The sequence below is a fragment of the Lolium perenne genome, chromosome 4 (genome assembly GCF_019359855.2).
Source record: "Lolium perenne isolate Kyuss_39 chromosome 4, Kyuss_2.0, whole genome shotgun sequence".
In the NCBI taxonomy this organism is placed as follows: Eukaryota; Viridiplantae; Streptophyta; class Magnoliopsida; order Poales; family Poaceae; genus Lolium; species Lolium perenne.
This window is the reverse complement of record NC_067247.2, coordinates 38,854,396-38,865,579: the sequence shown is the minus strand read 5'-3', so window position 1 is coordinate 38,865,579 and position 11,184 is coordinate 38,854,396. Positions and strand designations below refer to the sequence as shown.

At 40.1% G+C, this 11,184-nt stretch overlaps 1 long non-coding RNA gene across 2 annotated transcripts; it reads left to right on the top strand.

The window, feature by feature from the left end:
• Positions 1-5,487: 5,487 nt before the first annotated feature.
• Positions 5,488-7,241, top strand: LOC127348310 (uncharacterized). Of its 2 annotated transcripts, XR_007879731.2 has the most exons (4): positions 5,488-5,568; positions 5,636-5,983; positions 6,104-6,856; positions 7,076-7,241. It is a non-coding gene; the product is annotated as an uncharacterized lncRNA (long non-coding RNA). The 2 variants fall into 2 exon arrangements; XR_007879730.2 differs by having other exon boundaries at positions 5,490-5,983.
• Positions 7,242-11,184: the final 3,943 nt, after the last annotated feature.

Below are 11,184 nucleotides of genomic sequence, written 5' to 3'. Positions count from 1 at the left end.
TCCTTGCATTTAGTCCAGGAATCAATACTATTCTTAGGCAGAGATAGCAACCAATCTTTAGCTCTTCCTCTTAATGAGAAAGGAAACAATTTCAATTTAATAATATCACCATCTACATCCTTATACGTTTGCATTTCACATAGTTCAACAAAATTATTAATATGGACAGCAGCATCATCAGAACTAACACCAGAAAATTGCTCTCGCATAACAAGATTCAGTAAAGCAGGTTTAATTTCAAAGAATTCTGCTGTAGTAGCAGGTGGAGCAATAGGTGTGCATAAGAAATCATTATTATTTGTGGTTGTGAAGTCACACAACTTAGTATTTTCAGGAGTACCCATTTTAGCAGTAGTAAATAAAGCAAACTAGATAAAGTAAATGCGAGTAACTAATTTTTTTGTGTTTTTGATATAGTAAACAAGATAGCAAATAAAGTAAAACTAGCAACTAATTTTTTTGTGTTTTGATATAATGCAGCAAATAAAGTAGTAAATAAAATAAAGCAAGACAAAAACAAAGTAAAGAGATTGGGAAGTGGAGACTCCCCTTGCAGCGTGTCTTGATCTCCCCGGCAACGGCGCCAGAAATTTGCTTGATGCGTGTAGTTGACACGTCCGTTGGGAACCCCAAGAGGAAGGTGTGATGCGCACAGCGGCAAGTTTCCCTCAGTAAGAAACCAAGGTTTAATCGAACCAGTAGGAGTCAAGAAGCACGTTGAAGGTTGATGGCGGCGGGATGTAGTGCGGCGCAACACCAGAGATTCCGGCGCCAACGTGGAACCTGCACAACACAACCAAAGTACTTTGCCCCAACGAAACAGCGAGGTTGTCAATCTCACCGGCTTGCTGTAACAAAGGATTAGATGTATAGTGTGGATGATGATTGTTTGCGTAAAACAAGAGAAACGATGTGAGATTGTATTTCAAGAAAGAGAATTGGACCGGGTCCACAGTTCACTAGAGGTGTCTCTCCCATAAGATAAACAAGATGTTGGGTGAACAAATTACAGTTGGGCAATTGACAAATAAAGAGGGCATGACCATGCACATACATATTATGATGAGTATAGTGAGATTTAATTGGGCATTACGACAAAGTACATAGACCGCTATCCAAAGATGCATCTATGCCTAAAAAGTCCACCTTCAGGTTATCATCCGAACCCCTTCCAGTATTAAGTTGCTAACAACAGACAATTGCATTAAGTATTGCGCGTAATGTAATCAGTAACTACATCCTCGAACATAGCACCAATGTTTTATCCCTAGTGGCAACATCACATCCATAATCTTAGAGATTTCTGTCACTTCCCCAGATTCACGGAGACATGAACCCACTATCGAGCATAAATACTCCCTCTTGGAGTTACAAGCATCTACTTGGCCAGAGCATCTACTAGTAACGGAGAGCATGCAAGATCATAAACAACACATAGACGTAAATTGATAATCAACATAACATAGTATTCTCTATTCATCGGATCCCAACAAACGCAACATATAGAATTACAGATAGATGATCTTGATCATGTTAGGCAGCTCACAAGACCCGACAATTAAGCACAATGGGGAGAAGACAACCATCTAGCTACTGCTATGGACCCATAGTCCAGGGGTAGACTACTCACTCATCACTCCGGAGGCGACCATGGCGGCGTAGAGTCCTCCGGGAGATGAATCCCCTCTCCGGTAGGGTGCCGGAGGCGATCTCCTGAATCCCCCGAGATGGGATTGGCGGCGGCGGCGTCTCTGGAAGGTTTTCCGTATCGTGGCTCTCGGTACTGGGGGTTTCGCGACGGAGGCTTTAAGTAGGCGGAAGGGCAGGTCAGGGGGCCACACGAGGGCCCCACACTACAGGTCGGTGCGGCCAAGGGCCAGGCCGTGCCGCCCTAGGGTTTGGCCGCCTCGTGGCCCCACTTCGTCTCCTCTTCGGTCTTCTGGAAGCTTCGTGGCAAAATAGGACCCTGGGCGTTGATTTCGTCCAATTCCGAGAATATTTCCTTACTAGGATTTCTGAAACCAAAAACAGCAGAAAACAAAGAATCGGCACTTCGGCATCTTGTTAATAGGTTAGTTCCAGAAAATGCACGAATATGACATAAAGTGTGCATAAAACATGTAGATATCATCAATAATGTGGCATGGAACATAAGAAATTATCGATACGTCGGAGACGTATCAGTGTCTCTCCAATCACTACAAGAGATGTGATATTTGTTGACGAAAAGCCTGGTGACGAAGTTGCATACCGTCATGGATATGTCTTAATAGGTGACGAATTCATCTGGCGTCAAGCACTTAAGTTAATGCTTGACGGTTTGCTTTTTCGTCAACGAAAAATCGTCACCCATTACCAAACCCGGAAGGGCTGCCATCGTCTCTGTTAATAGGTGACGAAATGAAGATCGTGGTGTATGTAAACCGTCATTGAATATAATACGGATCCACATGTCAGGTTATAAATAATTTATTATAATTTTATTTAATTATTTCTTGTGGGACCCACTAGTCCAGAAAATATTAAATTTTATAAGTTTTCAATATCATGCGTGACCCACTTGACAGGAACAGAATTAATTCAATAAAAATCGTGGTTACAAAGAATCGAACCCATGTGTTTGGATTGAATGACGTGGACTGTTACCGCTGAGATGTTTCTGAACTGATTATTTATTTCCGTAACTAGGCTCAATAAAAATATTAGAAACCCACAATTACATGGAGGACCAGCCTGCCATATATATAGCATTCATTTTTCATATTAAAAATCAAGTGCAGCAAGGAGGAATCGAACACAAGACCTCCACCAAGTAAGGGTGTTAAGAAACCAGTGCACCAATTGACACAATTTGATTTAGTTGGATACGGAATAATTTTCTAGTTTGTATGCAGCGAGGCAATTACTAGAAAATGGAATAAAAGTTAGAGAATTGGGGACTCGAACCCAAGATTTATTTCCGTATTAGGCTCAATAAAAATATTTCCCACTTGATCTCAGTTATTAGAAACCCACAATTACATGTAGGACCAGCCTGCCAAATATATAGCGTTTACTCGAACCCAGGACCTCGGCAAAGAAAGCATTACAGTTAACCGCTAGACCACTGCACACTTCATGATTCAATAAAAAGCGGGACATATAAGTAATATCTATGCAGCATGGCAATAAATAAAAAAATAGATAAATCCCATTCTTTTGGCATAGTTTACGATAAAGTTCCCATATTTGACACATAGGTGTATCTTGACATGAGAAACAATGTTGCCAAAGTGAATTTTTATATTATTTATAGAAAATTCATTTTTTGCATTTTCTAAGTGCCAAAAATGACTTTTTTGTGAAGCAAGTACGAAAAACATGGCGCAAAATGGCACCAGTACAATTTTCACGGAAATTAGTCCATATTTGAAGGATCATCCCGAATTATTAGGATTTTTCTCTCTTTCTACCTAATTTGGCTTATTTAAATGACTTTATGTCAATTTTTCAAAATTAATTCAAATTTGAACTACAAGCGTGTGATGGTTTCTCTTAATTTTTTGAAAAAATAATTTTAAGATACGCAAGTAGTGATTATATCACAGAACCATTGATAGTTTTGTAAAAATCGACCCTTTTCAATGAATAGTTATCCTAACCATTTTGACCATGCTTTCAAAAAAAAATGTGAAAACAAACTCAAAAAAATAAATCCTTTGGCATGGGGTCCCTTTATGTGTAGTAGAAGCTAGGATAAATGATAAACATCAGTTTTGACAAACCTTTCAAAAATATTATTCACAAGAAGGAATATCATGTATAAACATCTATAGGTTTTAATCCAAATGACCAAGGTATGGCCATTCTTGTGGCATAGTTTGTGATAAAGTGCCCATATTTGGCACATCGGTGTATCTTGACATGAGAAACAATGTTGCCAAAGTGAATTTTCATATTATTTATAGAAATTTCATTTTTTTCATTTTCTAAGTGCCAAAAATGACTCTTTTGTGAAGCAAGTACAAAAAATGGTGCAAAATGGCACCAGTACAATTTTCAAGTAAAGTAGTCCATATTTTAAGGATCGTTCCTAGGATTTTTCTCTCTTTCTATCTAATTTCGCCTAAATAAATGACTTTATGTCGATTTTATGAAAGTAATTCAAATTTGAACTACAAGTGTGTGATGGTTTGCTTTAAATTTTTTCCAAAAATCACTTTAAGGTACATAAGTATTGATTATATCACAGAACCATTGATAGTTTTGAATAAATCGTCCCTTTTCAATGAATAGCCATCGTAACCATTTTGACCATGTTTAAAAAAAATCAAATAAAGTGAAAACTAACTCAAAAAAGAAATCCCTTGGCATGTGATCCTTATATGTGTACTAGTTGCTACTATAAATGATAAACTTAAATTTTGACAATGTTTCAAAAATATCATTCACAAAAATGACTATCACCTATAATCATCTATAGGTTTCAAACCAAATGATTAACGTATGGTCATTCCTGTGTCATAGTTTGTAATAAAGTGCTCATATTTGACACATATGTGTGTCTTGGCATGGAAAACAATTTTACCAAACTGAATTTTCAAATTATTTGTTAAATCCTTGATCCAGCGTCATTGTGTCGGGCCAATCAGAACGCAACAATTTGCCTCCCACGGATTGCCCCCCAAATATGCCATCTGAACGTCCGCCTAACAGTACTGCGTCCCATCCGTCCGTACACATAGACGCAGCGCCGCACCTAAACCTAAAGCCAACCGCACCCACGATCCTTCTGCGCCGCCGTCCACGCTCCACCCACCTCCCTCCTCCTCTCTCTCCTTGCGCGATGCAGACCACGCCGCCACGATCCAGATCAAGCCGCCGCTCCGTCGACGGATCCCTTCTCCCTCGGCGCCGTGCTGCTGGGAGGGCGCTGCACGCCGGCCGCCAGGGCACGAACGCCATGGAAGGCCTTCGTCACCCACGCCGCCACCGACGGATTGCGGCGGCCGAGGTGCGTTCGTCCTTTCCGGGAAGGGGAAAATCATGGGCTGCCCTTTCCGGGAAGAGCTCTGCCGCATACGCCGCCGTGGAAAAAGGAGGGGAAGGAGTTCCGGCAGCTGCCAATGAAGAAAACGGCGCGAGTCCCTGCGCCCCCACTGCGACAGGCTTGTACATCCCGTCCCGCCCCGATCCGACCCGCTGCAACATCGACCTTCGCTTTACTCCGACGAATCCCTACGACATCTCTTCTCCGTGGCCGCCTCCAGCAGCGACACAGCGGGATCGGTCAGTCTGCTCGCAGTTGCCATCAAACTCTAGGATGCTCTCTGCCTTTCCTGTAGGTAGCCATGTTAGCTCTTTTTTCTGATTTTTGTGATGTCCTCTGCAATTAAATGACATGTTGCCAATTTGATTGTTTGCAGATTGGGGTGAGTGAAATTTGAGAGGGTTCGATTTATATTGTGTCTATTGCCAATACAGTAACCTCAAATCCTCAATGTCTGCTATTGTTATCCGATTGAAAAAAAAAGGATGTCAATCGTTCTTGGGCTCGTGGCTATAAGCGGGGGCAGATGGAGTGGCCAGGTATGCTTTCTCTCTCGAACTGCTTTGGTTACGTATTGTTTATTGATTGATCAATTGATGTTTGTAGGGTGTCCTGTTGCTGATTGATGTCATGGCCAATCTTGCAATGTGCGCTCCTTTTGTCTTCAGGTTGCATCTGCGTCCATCTCCACTTGGAAGACGTCTGTGGGCTGATATTTCTTACACTAATTTTTTCTTCTACTAGTGATGTGTTCTTCTTCCGTCTAAGAGTGATGTGTTCAGCTGGCAATAACTGCAAAATCGCACGTTGCCTTGATTATGAATATCTGCATAATTTTTTATCATCGTGACTTAATTCGGATTAATCTAATTTGAGAGTTTCATATTGGTCACAAGGTGTCTCCCTCTCACACCAGATTATTCCCTACGGTGGAGAAATTAACCATCTTGCAAGGTAAAAATAATTGCTTTATTTTTTTTACTTTGTTTCTTTCGATTTTTAGTAACTTTTTTTAGCAACTACGTTTTTTGATAACTGGAGATTCCATTAAGCCTAGGACTGTTTTGAATGCAGAAGAACGAGGATATGGACAAGCTAAAGCACATGGAAGATGGCTAGGCCATGGATCTGATCTGGGAAGAAACAAAATACGAAACGTATTTTCATGTTGTATACTTTGGAACACCATCTACCATCTGTTCAATGCTGAAACCCAGCGATGGAGTTTGTCAGTATTCTTTGACATCAACTACGAACTGCATGTGCAGGTTTTGAACTGCCATGATTCTGCTATCTACATATATATTAGCACCGGTAAATTATGCTACCAAGTATAAATGTTCTGATACTATTATTCTTGGTGATGTTGGTAAGTGTTCATCAGATTTGGTTATTCCTAACATGCTGTGTTATGTCGATCCAATTTTCTTTGATATAGTTTGCTTCTTGGCAAAATAGCAGAATTACTTGCCGTTGAAATATATTTTGTTTGCAGGGTGTAGTGCTATTTAGCATAAGTTCTGAAGTTTCCTTTGTTTAGTTCCAAAAGAAAATAGTACTGTGAAAATAAAACATGTTGAACAAGTTAGGTGTATATTTACCAAAATTTATATTTTCTCATGGACAGTTTCCCAAGAGACAATGGAGAAAAGGATTATAAATACTTGCAATAGACGTGGATAGTATGTCAGTATTCTCTAACATCAACTACAAACTGCTTGTGCAGGTTTTCAACTGCCATGATTCTGCTATCAACATATATATTATCACCGGTAAATTATGCTACCAAGTATAAATGTTCTGATACTACTATTCTTGGTGTTGTTGGTAAGTATGCATCAGATTGTGTTATTCCTCACACGCTGTATAAATGTTCTGAAGTTTTCTTTGTTCAGTTCCAAAAGAAAATAGTGTTCAGTTTATTCTTGTCAACATAGCAAATGCCAGCAAGACTCATTATTTTCTTTCTTTCTGGAAATAAAAGAAGAGAGATATAATCTGTTTATTCTTGTGCATTATCTAATCTGGTAATGAATACGTGTGCAGGTACTAGCTGAATGTAAGGTTGCTGTCAAGAGGAATTTGTTGAGAGGATCATGGTTGCATGCAAGCAAGCTGATATTTTGTTGTTAGATGCTTAGATGCTTGAAATACTAGTATGATGTCAAGCGTTCATAAGTTTTGGGGACCTGATGTAGTCTCAGGCTGTAACTCTATGTGTTTGTAAATTTTTTTTGTGAATATTTGTCGGTTATATGTTGCATATTTGACTTCATATATTTCTAGATTTTCATTGCGTCAAAACATCTAGTTGGTTGAAAACAAATCCAAAAATACCAAAATAACGTCATGAATAAAATGCAATAAAATGCAATCTCGCACCGTGTGGGTCTCCAACATGACATAATGCCACATCACTACCATTTGGACCCACATGCCAGCATCCACTTAAGTGATGTCGGACCCACGTTGTCAGCAGCCACATCAGCATGATGGGACCCACATGTAAGGCCATGTCAGATTTTTTGGACCAATCAGATTCTTCCTAGCATTTTGATATTGACGAAATTCCCAATTTTTAGTGACAAATCTGTCCGTCAACGATTAACACTAAACGTTGACGGATTTCTAAGTCGTCACAATCAAACGTTTGACGTTGACGAAAATGAGCATACCGTCACCCCCGATATTTTATGACGGAGCTTCTGTGACGAACCCCTTGACGATCAAAATTCGTCACCCCAATGTAATCGTTGACGAATTTTGGCTTATACATGACGAAAGTGATTTGTCAAAAAAAATATTTTCCTTTGTAGTGAATAAGAAATAGCATGTTGGGTGAACAAATTATAGTTGGGCAATTGACAAATAGAGAGGGCATAACAATGCACATACATATCATGATGACTAATATGAGATTTACTTAGGGCATTACCACAAAGTACATGGACCGCTATCCAGCATGCATCTATGCTTAAAAAGTCCACCTTCGGGTTAGCATATACACCCCTTCCAGTATTAAGTTGCAAACAACAGACAATTGCATTAAGTATGGTGCGTAATGTAATCAACACAAATATCCTTAGAAAAAAGCATCGATGTTTATCCCTAGTGGCAACAGCACATCCACAACCTTAGAACTTTCCTTCACTGTCCCAGATTCAATGGAGGCATGAACCCACTATCGAGCATAAATACTCCCTCTTGGAGTCACAAGTATCAACTTGGCCAGAGCCTCTAATAGCAACGGAGAGCATGCAAGATCACAAACAACACATATATGATAGATCAATAATCAACTTGACATAGTATTCCATATTCATCGGATCCCAACAAACACAACATGTAGCATTACAAATAGATGATCTTGATCATGATAGGCAGCTCACAAGATCTAACATGATAGCACAATGAGGAGAAGACAACCATCTAGTGATACGTCTCCGACGTATCGATAATTTCTTATGTTCCATGCCACATTATTGATGATATCTACATGTTTTATGCACACTTTATGTCATATTTATGCGTTTTCCGGAACTAACCTATTGACGAGATACCGAAGGGCCAGTTGATGTTTTCTGCTGTTTTTGGTTTCAGAAATCCTAGTAAGGAAATATTCTCGGAATCGGACGAAATCAACACCCAGCATCTTAGAATCCCCGGAAGCATCCAGAACACCCGAGAGTCGCCAGAGTGGACCCACAGGGGGCCCATGAGGTAGGCCGGTGCGGCCCAGGCCCTGGCCGCGCCTCCCTATCGTGTTACCGCCTCTTCGACCCTCTGACGCCGCCTCTTCGCCTATTTAAGCCCCCTCGACCTAAAACCTCGATACGAAAAAGCCACAGTACGAGAAACCTTCCAGAGCCGCCGCCATCGCGAAGCCAAGATCTGGGGGACAGGAGTCTCTGTTCCGGCACGCCGCCGGGACGGGGAAGTGCCCCCGGAAGGCTTCTCCATCGACACCGCTGCCATCTGCACCGCCATCTTCATCAACGCTGCTGTCTCCCATGAGGAGGGAGTAGTTCTCCATCGAGGCTCGGGGCTGTACCGGTAGCTATGTGGTTAAATCTCTCTCCTATGTACTTCAATACAATGATCTCATGAGCTGCCTTACATGATTGAGATTCATATGAGTTTTGTATCACTATTCATCTATGTGTTACTCTAGTGATGTTATTAAAGTACTCTATTCCTCCTCCATGATGTAATGTGGACAGTGTGTGCATCATGTAGTACTTGGCGTAGTTTATGATTGTGATCTCTTGTAGATTATGAAGTTAACTATTACTATGATGGTATTGATGTGATCTATTTGGTTATGTTGATCTATCTTGCACTCTAAGGTTATTTAAACATGAATATCGAATATTGTGGAGCTTGTTAACTCCGGCATTGAGGGTTCGTATAATCCTACACAATTAGTGGTGTTCATCATCCAACAAGAGGGTGTAGAGTCTAGCATCTATCTATTTATTTATGTGATCAATGTTGAGAGTGTCCACTAGTGAAAGTATAATCCCTAGGCCTTGTTCCTAAATATTGCTATCGCTGCTTGTTTACTGTTTTACTGCGTTTCTACTGCCTGCAATATTACCACCATCAACTACACGCCAGCAAGCACTTTTCTGGCACCGTTGCTACTGCTCATATATATTCATACCACCTGTATTTCACTATCTCTTCGCCGAACTAGTGCACCTATTAGGTATGTTGGGGACACAAGAGACTTCTTGCTTTGTGGTTGCAGGGTTGCATGAGAGGGATATCTTTGACCTCTTCCTCCCTGAGTTCGATAAACCTTGGGTGATCCACTTAAGAGAAACTTGCTGCTGTTCTACAAACCTCTGCTCTTGGAGGCCCAACACTGTCTACAAGAATAGAAGCTCCAGTAGACATCAAGCACTTTTCTGGCGCCGTTGCCGGGGAACGAAGGAAAGCTACACCATTTCCTCCCTCGTCAACTACGCGCCAAGCACTTTTCTGGCGCCGTTGCCAGGGAGGAAAGGTAAAAGGCACTCATACTTCGGTTCCAGGTAACAGTACTTTTCTGGCTCCATTGTGTTTGTGCTCGAAGCTATTTCCTTTAGATCCTGCAATTGCATCTTTTTGTTTCTTGTTTACACTAGTTAGGTATAATGGAAAACAACACAAATATGAGAGATCTTTATGAACTTTATCTTGAATTAGGACATGATGTGTTTGAAGAGAGAATTAAAAAACCCATGGAACTTTATATGCATGCTAATGGGAATGTTATTAATATGAATGCTTTGAACACTATTGTTGCTAATGCTATGGAAAATTCTAAGCTTGGGGAAGCTGGTTTTGATGAGCATGATCTTTTTAGTCCCCCGGGCATTGAGGAGGAAATTTACTTTGATGATACTTTGCCTCCTATTTATGATGATTATAATGATAGTGGTCTTTTGTTGCCACCTGTTATGGAGGATAAATTTGATTATGATTACAATATGCCTCCTATATTTGATGATGAGAATAATAATGATAGCTACTTTGTTGAATTCGCTCCCACTGTTACTAATAAAATTGACTATGCTTATGTGGAGAGTAATAATTTTATGCATGAGACTCATGATAAGAATGCTTTATGTGATAGTTATATTGTTGAGTTTGCTCATGATACTACTGAAAGTTATTATGAGAGAGGAAAATATGGTTGTAGAAATTTTCATGTTACTAAAACACCTCTCTATGTGCTGAAATTTTTGAAGCTACACTTGTTCTATCTTCCTATGCTTGTTACTTTGCTCTTCATGAACTTGTTTATTTACAAGATTCCTTTGCATAGGAAGCATGTTAGACTTAAATGTGTTTTGAATTTGCCTCTTGATGCTCTCTTTTGCTTCAAATACTATTTCTTGCGAGTGCATCATTAAAACTGCTGAGTCCATCTTAATGGCTATAAAGAAAGAACTTCTTGGGAGATAACTCATGTGTTTATTTTGCTACAGTAATTTTGTTTTATATTTGAGCCTTGGAAGTTGTTAATACTGTAGCAACCTCTCCTTATCTTAGTTTTATTTTATTGTTGTGCCAAGTAAAGTCTTTGATAGTAAGGTTCATACTAGATTTGGATTACTGCGCAGAAACAGATTTCTTGCTGTCACGAATCTGGGCCAAATTCTCTGTAG